Consider the following 12,357-nt stretch of genomic DNA (forward strand, 5'->3'; position numbering starts at 1 on the left):
GAATTAGAATGAACAGAACAGAATTTGAATGAAAACAATGGAATTTGAATGAAAACAACAGAATTTGAATGTACAGAACAGAGTTTGAATGAAAACAACGGAATTAGAATGTACAGAACAGAATTTGAACCAAAACAATGGAATTTGAATGAAAACAACAGAATTAGAATGAAAACAATGGAATTTGAATGAAAACAACAGAATTTGAATGTACAGAACAGAGTTTGAATGAAAACAACAGAAATAGAATGTACAGAACAGAATTTGAACCAAAACAATGGAATTTGAATGAAAACAACAGAATTAGAATGAAAACAATGGAATTTGAATGAAAACAACAGAATTTGAATGTACAGAACAGAGTTTGAATGAAAACAACGGAATTAGAATGTACAGAACAGAATTTGAATGAAAACAATGGAATTTGAATGAAAACAACAGAATTAGAATGAACAGAACAGAATTTGAATGAAAACAATGGAATTAGAATGAAAACAATGGAAGTTTAAAACAAACAACAGAATTAGAATGAAAACAACGGAATTAGAATGTACAGAACAGAATTTGAACCAAAACAATGGAATTTGAATGAAAACAACAGAATTTGAATGAAAACAATGGAAGTTTAAAACAAACAACAGAATTAGAATGAAAACAACGGAATTAGAATGTACAGAACAGAATTTGAATCAAAACAATGGAATTTGAATGAAAACAACAGAATTAGAATGAACAGAACAGAATTTGAATGAAAACAATGGAATTTGAATGAAAACAACAGAATTTGAATGAAAACAATGGAATTTGAATGAAAACAACAGAATTAGAATGTACAGAACAGAATTTGAATGAAAACAATGGAATTAGAATGAAAACAATGGAAGTTTAAAACAAACAACAGAATTAGAATGAAAACAACGGAATTAGAATGTACAGAACAGAATTTGAACCAAAACAATGGAATTTGAATGAAAACAACAGAATTTGAATGAAAACAATGGAAGTTTAAAACAAACAACAGAATTAGAATGAAAACAACGGAATTAGAATGTACAGAACAGAATTTGAATCAAAACAATGGAATTTGAATGAAAACAACAGAATTAGAATGTACAGAACAGAATTTGAATGAAAACAATGGAATTTGAATGAAAACAACAGAATTAGAATGTACAGAACAGAATTTGAATCAAAACAATGGAATTTGAATGAAAACAACAGAATTAGAATGAACAGAACAGAGTTTGAATGAAAACAACAGAATTAGAATGTACAGAACAGAATTTGAATCAAAACAATGGAATTTGAATGAAAACAACAGAATTAGAATGAACAGAACAGAGTTTGAATGAAAACAACAGAATTAGAATGTACAGAACAGAATTTGAATCAAAACAATGGAATTTGAATGAAAACAACAGAATTAGAATGTACAGAAAAGAGTTTGAATGAAAACAACAGAAATAGAATGTACAGAACAGAATTTGAATCAAAACAATGGAATTTGAATGAAAACAACAGAATTAGAATGAACAGAACAGAATTTAAATTAAAACAACAGAATTAGAATGTACAGAACAGAGTTTGAATGAAAACAACAGAATTAGAATGTACAGAACAGAATTTGAATGAAAACAATGGAATTTGAATGAAAACACAGAATTTGAATGTACAGAACAGAGTTTGAATGAAAACAACGGAATTAGAATGAAAACAACAGAATTAGAATGAACAGAACAGAATTTGAATGAAAACAATGGAATTTGAATGAAAACAACAGAATTTGAATGTACAGAACAGAGTTTGAATGAAAACAACGGAATTAGAATGAACAGAACAGAATTTGAACCAAAACAATGGAATTTGAATGAAAACAACAGAATTAGAATGAAAACAATGGAATTTGAATGAAAACAACAGAATTTGAATGTACAGAACAGAGTTTGAATGAAAACAACGGAATTAGAATGTACAGAACAGAATTTGAATGAAAACAATGGAATTTGAATGAAAACAACAGAATTAGAATGAACAGAACAGAATTTGAATGAAAACAATGGAATTAGAATGAAAACAATGGAAGTTTAAAACAAACAACAGAATTAGAATGAAAACAACGGAATTAGAATGTACAGAACAGAATTTGAACCAAAACAATGGAATTTGAATGAAAACAACAGAATTTGAATGAAAACAATGGAAGTTTAAAACAAACAACAGAATTAGAATGAAAACAACGGAATTAGAATGTACAGAACAGAATTTGAATCAAAACAATGGAATTTGAATGAAAACAACAGAATTAGAATGAACAGAACAGAGTTTGAATGAAAACAACAGAATTAGAATGTACAGAACAGAATTTGAATCAAAACAATGGAATTTGAATGAAAACAACAGAATTAGAATGTACAGAAAAGAGTTTGAATGAAAACAACAGAAATAGAATGTACAGAACAGAATTTGAATCAAAACAATGGAATTTGAATGAAAACAACAGAATTTGAATGTACAGAACAGAGTTTGAATGAAAACAACGGAATTAGAATGTACAGAACAGAATTTGAATGAAAACAATGGAATTTGAATGAAAACAACAGAATTAGAATGAACAGAACAGAATTTGAATGAAAACAATGGAATTAGAATGAAAACAATGGAAGTTTAAAACAAACAACAGAATTAGAATGAAAACAACGGAATTAGAATGTACAGAACAGAATTTGAACCAAAACAATGGAATTTGAATGAAAACAACAGAATTTGAATGAAAACAATGGAAGTTTAAAACAAACAACAGAATTAGAATGAAAACAACGGAATTAGAATGTACAGAACAGAATTTGAATCAAAACAATGGAATTTGAATGAAAACAACAGAATTAGAATGAACAGAACAGAGTTTGAATGAAAACAACAGAATTAGAATGTACAGAACAGAATTTGAATCAAAACAATGGAATTTGAATGAAAACAACAGAATTAGAATGTACAGAAAAGAGTTTGAATGAAAACAACAGAAATAGAATGTACAGAACAGAATTTGAATGAAAACAATGGAATTTGAATGAAAACAACAGAATTTGAATGAAAACAATGGAATTTGAATGAAAACAACAGAATTTGAATGTACAGAACAGAGTTTGAATGAAAACAACGGAATTAGAATGTACAGAACAGAATTTGAACCAAAACAATGGAATTTGAATGAAAACAACAGAATTAGAATGAAAACAATGGAATTTGAATGAAAACAACAGAATTTGAATGTACAGAAAAGAGTTTGAATGAAAACAACAGAAATAGAATGTACAGAACAGAATTTGAATCAAAACAATGGAATTTGAATGAAAACAACAGAATTTGAATGAAAACAATGGAATTTGAATGAAAACAACAGAATTAGAATGAACAGAACAGAATTTGAATGAAAACAATGGAATTTGAATGAAAACAACAGAATTTGAATGAAAACAATGGAATTTGAATGAAAACAACAGAATTAGAATGTACTGAACAGAATTTGAATCAAAACAATGGAATTTGAATGAAAACAACAGAATTAGAATGAACAGGGCCCTGTTTCAGGAAGCCGGTTTAGTGGAAAAACTGAGTAAGTATACCCTGAGTTAACGAAAACTCTGGGTTTTCGGTTTCACAAAGCGAGTTCAGCTGAAGCCTGAGTGAGTCACTATGACGACACACGCCGTGAAGCTAACCTGCCCCCTAGCAGGTTTACTACAACTAACCCTGACTGTCTCCGCCCCTTTGTCGGAAACCTGACAGTAGGAAGTGTCGGACATGGCGTGTCCCTTCCTTGAAGAGCCAGTAGATCGTGAAGCCCAAATTCTCCGCAGAGCTCTCCGCCGGGAGAGAGTGATTAGAGCGCGTTTGGACATTTTATCATTTCCTGATGATTTTCTGTGCGAACGTTACCGTTTCTCAGCACAATCTATAAGTTATTTGAATAACATCCTCAGGCCATATATTACGCATGTGACACATCGCGGACATGCTCTCAGTTCTGTACATATTATTTGTATTGCGCTTCGTTTTTTTGCAAACGGGAGCTTTCTGTATAATATTGGTGATGCTGAGCACGTTTCCAAGGCTACCGTCTGTCGGGCAGTCAGGAATGTTACAGTTGCACTGAAACGTCTCCTGTACACGTTTGTGGTGTTCCCCGGTCATAGACCCACAAGATTCATCAAAGAGGGATTCCACAAAATTGCAGGTATCAGGATGACCAAAACTTAATTTATGGTGTGGTGATACTTGAACTACTACTTAAATTTTACATTTATTTTCAGGGTTCCCAGGCGTGATTGGCTGTATAGATGGCACTCACATTCCAGTCATTGCTCCTTTAGTAAATGAAGGAGACTATGTGAATAGGAAGTCTTTCCACAGCATTAATGTACAGGTACATAGTTCCCTGTAGCATGTCAAACTAACAAATTATTTCATTATAGTAATGGATGCTAATTTGTGTTCTCTGCACTGTGAAGATCATATGTGATGCTGCCAACATTATCACAAATGTGGAAGCCAAGTGGCCAGGCTCTGTCCATGACTCACAAATATTCCGTGAATGTACACTGAGCACAAAATTTGGACATGGTGAGTTGAGAATACTTTAAAATATATAAAGACCAATTGCTTCAGGGACATTTGAACTGAAGTGTATCCTTCTGTCTTAGGAGAGTTCACTGGCTACTTGCTTGGTGATAGGGGGTATCCATGTTTACCCTATTTGCTTACCCCTTACCCTGACCCTGAACCGGGCCCACAGCAGCGATATAATCTGGCTAATTGCAGGACAAGAGCCAGAATTGAAATGACTATCGGAATGCTTAAGGCCCGGTTCCAGTGCCTGCAAAGACTCAGGGTCACCCCAGAAAGGGCATGTGACATTATTGTGGCATGTGTGATTCTTCACAACATTGCCACAATTAGAGGAGAACACTGTCCTTCTGAACCAAACATCAGCAGTGATCCAAACCATGAACATCCTGACCCTCCCACGGACATACAAGATGGAAGTGCAGTCAGAGACACCATATGTCACAATCATTTCTTTTGACCCATCACCTCAACATGTTGAAAGAAGAATAAACAGATTTTTTGTTCAACTGGCTTTATTGGTCACCTGTGTTTCCTGTACACAAAGTATTAAAAGATGTACACCTCATAAAGTGTCTCTGTTGCTTCCTCCTCTGTAACAGCTGTCAATGTTTCTTCATTATTTTCCTGTAGTAAAGAAATAAACAACATTGCTGTTCTACTGTAAACTCATATAATCTGTGGAGTATTACTCACAACTGCATGTTGGTCTGGCTCAACAGGAGGCTGCACCAGATGCAGTACACCACCACCATCAACTGATAGAATATGAGGTTTATACAGGTCACTTATAACTTACAAGGGACCAAATGGCAATTAACAAACATACCAATCACCTTACACTTCATTGTCATTATGCTCTCAAAGACAACCAAGCCTGAGGGAAGGCAAAATCAGTAGGAACATAACTTCACTACAAAATAATCCATTATGGTAAAGAGTTTATCAAATGAATGAGTAGCACTGCAAAGGTGACTGTGAAGAAAGGATGTATGCACATCATGTATTATTTTGAATTTACCCCCTATGTAGGCACTTGTGTCTTGCGGGGTTATTGACTCAGAGGATGTCCCCGCAGAGATGCCTTCAGCCACAGGGCGCCCACTGTTTTGGCTGAGGGCCAACTGCTCAGCCTCTGTGAGTGGTGGTGGTGGAGGACCCCCACCTGTTTTTCGGGCCTCCGCTTTTTTTCTGTTGGCTATAACGGGCCACATTTGAGCATACAGAGTAAGCAAATATGTACTTGTAATGTGCTCAGATAATTTCAATAAGTGCTTACAGAAAGAAAATTAATGTAGCCTCTAACTGCAATTGATTTACATGGGACAAACAGACCAAGCACTATGGCTCATAATACAATTACACCTCACCTGTTTGGACTATATTTTTATATTTCATTTTTACTTGCTGCCAGGAACGTTTGGGGCCTGTTGGGTTGCACCTGCGCTCACATCACATCACAAAATAAAATGTATAAAATAACAAATAAAATAACATATGATAAAATAACGTGTTAAATGGGTGGAAATCCCTAGATCAATGTTTATATTAACACTCACGCATTGACTCTGTCGGCTATGTTTTGCCATACATGCTCCCTGTCTTTCGCAGCTGTGGCTGTGTTACTTTTTTCCGCGGAATTTGCGTGTTATCGGCATATACTGCCATCAGAATTTCGGCCTCAAGCGCTGTAAAATACATTGATCACGCCTTCTTTCCCTCCGTCTCCATGGTGACTCGCTTAATCTGTGCTCCGCTTATCAGGGCTTTATGTATCCTCGTCCGCGCGCTTCACTTGGGGTTAAAGCAACTCCGCGTTGACTGAACTAATTGTTATCAGCCTTTCTGAAACCGAATATTCCGAGTTGGACAGTTCGGGGTTACTCAACCCTGCGTATCGTTTTTCACTCTGAGTTTTCTAAACCGGCTTCCTGAAACAGGGCCCAGAACAGAGTTTGAATGAAAACAACAGAATTAGAATGTACAGAACAGAATTTGAATCAAAACAATGGAATTTGAATGAAAACAACAGAATTAGAATGTACAGAAAAGAGTTTGAATGAAAACAACAGAAATAGAATGTACAGAACAGAATTTGAATCAAAACAATGGAATTTGAATGAAAACAACAGAATTAGAATGAACAGAACAGAATTTAAATTAAAACAACAGAATTACAATGTACAGAACAGAGTTTGAATGAAAACAACAGAATTAGAATGTACAGAACAGAATTTGAATGAAAACAATGGAATTTGAATGAAAACACAGAATTTGAATGTACAGAACAGAGTTTGAATGAAAACAACGGAATTAGAATGAAAACAACAGAATTAGAATGAACAGAACAGAATTTGAATGAAAACAATGGAATTTGAATGAAAACAACAGAATTTGAATGTACAGAACAGAGTTTGAATGAAAACAACGGAATTAGAATGTACAGAACAGAATTTGAACCAAAACAATGGAATTTGAATGAAAACAACAGAATTAGAATGAAAACAATGGAATTTGAATGAAAACAACAGAATTTGAATGTACAGAACAGAGTTTGAATGAAAACAACGGAATTAGAATGTACAGAACAGAATTTGAATGAAAACAATGGAATTTGAATGAAAACAACAGAATTAGAATGAACAGAACAGAATTTGAATGAAAACAATGGAATTAGAATGAAAACAAAGGAAGTTTAAAACAAACAACAGAATTAGAATGAAAACAACGGAATTAGAATGTACAGAACAGAATTTGAACCAAAACAATGGAATTTGAATGAAAACAACAGAATTTGAATGAAAACAATGGAAGTTTAAAACAAACAACAGAATTAGAATGAAAACAACGGAATTAGAATGTACAGAACAGAATTTGAATCAAAACAATGGAATTTGAATGAAAACAACAGAATTAGAATGAACAGAACAGAGTTTGAATGAAAACAACAGAATTAGAATGTACAGAACAGAATTTGAATGAAAACAATGGAATTTGAATGAAAACAACAGAATTAGAATGTACAGAAAAGAGTTTGAATGAAAACAACAGAAATAGAATGTACAGAACAGAATTTGAATCAAAACAATGGAATTTGAATGAAAACAACAGAATTTGAATGTACAGAACAGAGTTTGAATGAAAACAATGGAATTAGAATGTACAGAACAGAATTTGAATGAAAACAATGGAATTTGAATGAAAACAACAGAATTAGAATGAACAGAACAGAATTTGAATGAAAACAATGGAATTAGAATGAAAACAATGGAAGTTTAAAACAAAAAACAGAATTAGAATGAAAACAACGGAATTAGAATGTACAGAACAGAATTTGAACCAAAACAATGGAATTTGAATGAAAACAACAGAATTTGAATGAAAACAATGGAAGTTTAAAACAAACAACAGAATTAGAATGAAAACAACGGAATTAGAATGTACAGAACAGAATTTGAATGAAAACAATGGAATTTGAATGAAAACAACAGAATTAGAATGAACAGAACAGAATTTGAATGAAAACAATGGAATTTGAATGAAAACAACAGAATTTGAATGAAAACAATGGAATTTGAATGAAAACAACAGAATTAGAATGTACAGAACAGAATTTGAATCAAAACAATGGAATTTGAATGAAAACAACAGAATTAGAATGAACAGAACAGAGTTTGAATGAAAACAACAGAATTAGAATGTACAGAACAGAATTTGAATCAAAACAATGGAATTTGAATGAAAACAACAGAATTAGAATGTACAGAAAAGAGTTTGAATGAAAACAACAGAAATAGAATGTACAGAACAGAATTTGAATCAAAACAATGGAATTTGAATGAAAACAACAGAATTAGAATGAACAGAACAGAATTTAAATTAAAACAACAGAATTAGAATGTACAGAACAGAGTTTGAATGAAAACAACAGAATTAGAATGTACAGAACAGAGTTTGAATGAAAACAATGGAATTTGAATGAAAACACAGAATTTGAATGTACAGAACAGAGTTTGAATGAAAACAACGGAATTAGAATGAAAACAACAGAATTAGAATGAACAGAACAGAATTTGAATGAAAACAATGGAATTTGAATGAAAACAACAGAATTTGAATGAAAACAATGGAATTTGAATGAAAACAACAGAATTTGAATGTACAGAACAGAGTTTGAATGAAAACAACGGAATTTGAATGAAAACAACAGAATTAGAATGAACAGAACAGAGTTTGAATGAAAACAACAGAATTAGAATGTACAGAACAGAATTTGAATCAAAACAATGGAATTTGAATGAAAACAACAGAATTAGAATGTACAGAAAAGAGTTTGAATGAAAACACCAGAAATAGAATGTACAGAACAGAATTTGAATCAAAACAATGGAATTTGAATGAAAACAACAGAATTAGAATGAACAGAACAGAATTTAAATTAAAACAACAGAATTAGAATGTACAGAACAGAGTTTGAATGAAAACAACAGAATTAGAATGAACAGAACAGAATTTGAATCAAAACAATGGAATTTGAATGAAAACAACAGAATTAGAATGAACAGAACAGAGTTTAAATTAAAACAACAGAATTAGAATGTACAGAACAGAGTTGGAATGAAAACAACGGAATTAGAATGAACAGAACAGAATTTGAACCAAAACAACAGAATTTGAATGAAAACAATGGAAGTTTAAAACAAAAAACAGAATTAGAATGAAAACAACGGAATTAGAATGTACAATGTAGTAGCAAAAGCACAAAACGGCCAAAACAGTTTTGTTACAATTAATATATTAATTGTATATATTAATATATTAACATGGTTTACATTTATTTGATTTCCCACCAAGAAAAAGTTTGTGTTCAATTGTTTCATGTTACCCTTTATAAGTTTTGCATGGTGAGGCTGTACAGTACATTATAGTATATTATAGCAGTGTTCTGCTATAATGTCCTAAGTGTCATTGGTGGAAGTGATAGAAGTTGTGGCCGGTGCCAGCATGCTAGCTCACTGCATTGAAAATCCAGATGTTTCTTGTCACATTAACACAATCTTTGCACTCGCTACATTAAACTCCCTGCAACTTTGTTCTTTTTCCAAAAATGAAAAACAAGTTGAGGTCGTCTTTTTGACACACTGGAGGACATCCAGCATTCTCCTTCAGAGCTACAGTGCAAGGGCATATGAGAGGCCTTTCAGTGAGCAATGTAAAAATAGTAATGGTGCTGAAAATTGTTCAGGAATATAGAGAAAATTACCTTGGTGCTGAGAATGGCCACATTTAAATCAGGTGTAGCTTTTCATTTTCATGGGACTGGTCACAGAACAAGAGACACAGGCAGAGGTTAACAACTATGCTAACAAGATGCTGGAAATACAAAGCCAGGTGTGTGGATCGCACATTGTTGATAAAAGATAGACATCAGTTTCAGATGGATGTGTAGTAGTGCAAAGTCCATTTGTGTAAATGTGTTACTGAGCATGTGTATTTATTGCATTACTTAGCGAGTATAATTCTGTGCCATAGTACTCGTGTCTGTGGCACAGTGTGATGAACATTTGCGCAACCAATAGAAATGCAGAATGTCAAATACACGAAGATCGTGAGGAACTGCAAAAAATTACATATTATTGGCAATGTTCTAGGTTTTTTTTTACTTGTTGAAGAAGAAGGAGGCATGGTACAGAAAAAACTACTATTGTGTTTGGAAAGTGGCCATTGTTTGCAATGGCTAATATTAAATGCTTATGCTAATAAAATGTTACTGTAACAGTAGTAGGCTACTCGCTAACTTAACATTTCAGTCTATGTCTCATCAGCAAAATCTCTGATTTTTGTTGTTAATTAAAGTCAACACTTTAATGAAGTTTATACTTAAGTATGTGGGCTGATTACTTTGTTTTGGTTTCAAACTGGATAAACTAAACTAAATTTCATCTGCTGATGACAGGAATGAATTACATCGTCTGTTTGTGCTGTTGTCTTACATTAAGTTTTTAGGCAGTATTGCACCTTTTTCTACAGTCAGTGCAGCTTATGTGTTTGTGTAAGAGCCTAGCTGAGCAGCACCCGTGGTGAGTGGTGATGGCATTAGTTATTCACAGAGGGAACCGGCTGCTCTCGCCAAATGTAGTTCTTTGACATTTTGTGAAATAATTACATACACAGAGGCAGAGATTCAGCATGTATGTACAAACCCTGAACATGATGTACTTTTTATTCAGTGTACAAATTCAACTGACCATTTCACATATTATTGATGAAAAACTTTGCGTGTGTCTGCAAATAGTTGACTAGATGATTAAATCAGTAGTCAGTGTTGGAAATACTGGTCATTTAAATGAATTATTCATTTGTTTAAATTGAACCATAACAGCAGTCAGCAGTTCTGCATCACTAGAACATTGGCGGCATGTCTCCCTGTGATTGTTAGTTGTGAAAGGTGAAAAGTAAGATAGGTGACAGCTGTGCTAACCAGCGCTAACCAGCACAGTTCTGCAGTATTTTGATGTAGAAAATCGGTGCTTCTGTGTTGGTTGTGTCAGAGAAAACTGGCATGTAATCACTGTGCTGCACAAATATCCAAATGTTAACCTGCAGGTAAAAAGGACTGCTGCTGTAGCACTGCTAACCTTAACTTGGTAAACTAATCTAAAACTGTATGTGTTTGCAATGCTGCACTCATACTCTAAAGATTTCAGTTTGAGTCACACAGCATCACTAAATTATTTTACAAGATTTTCAGTTTGGGTCGATCTATAGAAGAAACCATAAAGGCAATTTTTGGATGGCTTGAAAAACAACTCTTAATGGAAATGTGAGAACCCATTACTCTTTAGAAGCAACTCTTCTTTTTGCTATCTCACGTTCCTACTCAAGTCTTTCTTTACCGTTCTGTTTTTCACTTGCACTGTTTTCTTCCATTTACTCTTTATCCTGCTATTCTTCTTTTTCCCTTGCCTTTGGATGCATACATACACTTGCAGAGACACAATATCGTTATTAACATACCTCGGAAAACACACACACACAGGTACACACAGTGAGTGATGGAGTAGATAAAAGGCTGGAAGGAGGAATTGAACCTGCAGTCTCTTGAGAATGTCTGATTGGTATTCTGTGCGCAGAAAGGAAGACCAGAACTATTTACTAACATTTCCAAATACACATGTACACCCACTGACATGGGCAGTCAAATACCCACGTAAACCATCTCATATATTCTCTATTAAGGCACAAACATGGCTACACAACAAAGATGTGTTTGAGTTTAACAAATAAACACATTAGAGGTGCTGAAGGGTCACTACTCTGGTTACTGGCGACAGCAAACAATGGTGAGGGTGCTGCTGGCTGACATGTCCAGGACCTTTGATAGGATGGACTGTGCCCAGCTGCTGCAACATCTGGCCAGCATGGAACTGTGCCATACACATTTGGCCTGCAAACACAGCTACATAACCAAAAAAACAGAGGATGATGGCAAATGGCACTTGACATCCTTGGTCAGAGATGACATCTAGAGTCCTCCAGGGGCCAGTGATCTCACTTTCCTTTGTCACTGGGCATACAGATGATGAAGGGCTTTTTTTTTTGTTTTGTTTAGATTATCCCTTTAATAAATATATGGTGTGAGACTTCAATAGTGAGGAAAGCTCAAAAGGGACAGGATTTCTAGTAATTCAGTCTCTCAAGAAAATGTGCTTTCCAAGTACATTCACCCAAATG

The 12,357-nt window shown here is 33.9% G+C and overlaps 1 long non-coding RNA gene across 1 annotated transcript; it reads left to right on the forward strand.

The window, feature by feature from the left end:
- The first annotated feature begins 3,583 nt into the window (after positions 1-3,583).
- LOC146710014 (uncharacterized) lies at positions 3,584-5,132 on the forward strand. Its single transcript, XR_014920518.1, has 2 exons — positions 3,584-4,620; positions 4,701-5,132. It is a non-coding gene; the product is annotated as an uncharacterized LOC146710014 (long non-coding RNA).
- The last annotated feature ends 7,225 nt before the right edge of the window (positions 5,133-12,357 follow it).

The sequence above is a fragment of the Copadichromis virginalis genome, linkage group LG5 (genome assembly GCF_057382275.1).
Source record: "Copadichromis virginalis isolate Kocher_CV1m ecotype Utaka linkage group LG5, C_Virginalis_male_GT1.1, whole genome shotgun sequence".
Lineage (NCBI taxonomy): Eukaryota > Metazoa > Chordata > Actinopteri > Cichliformes > Cichlidae > Copadichromis > Copadichromis virginalis.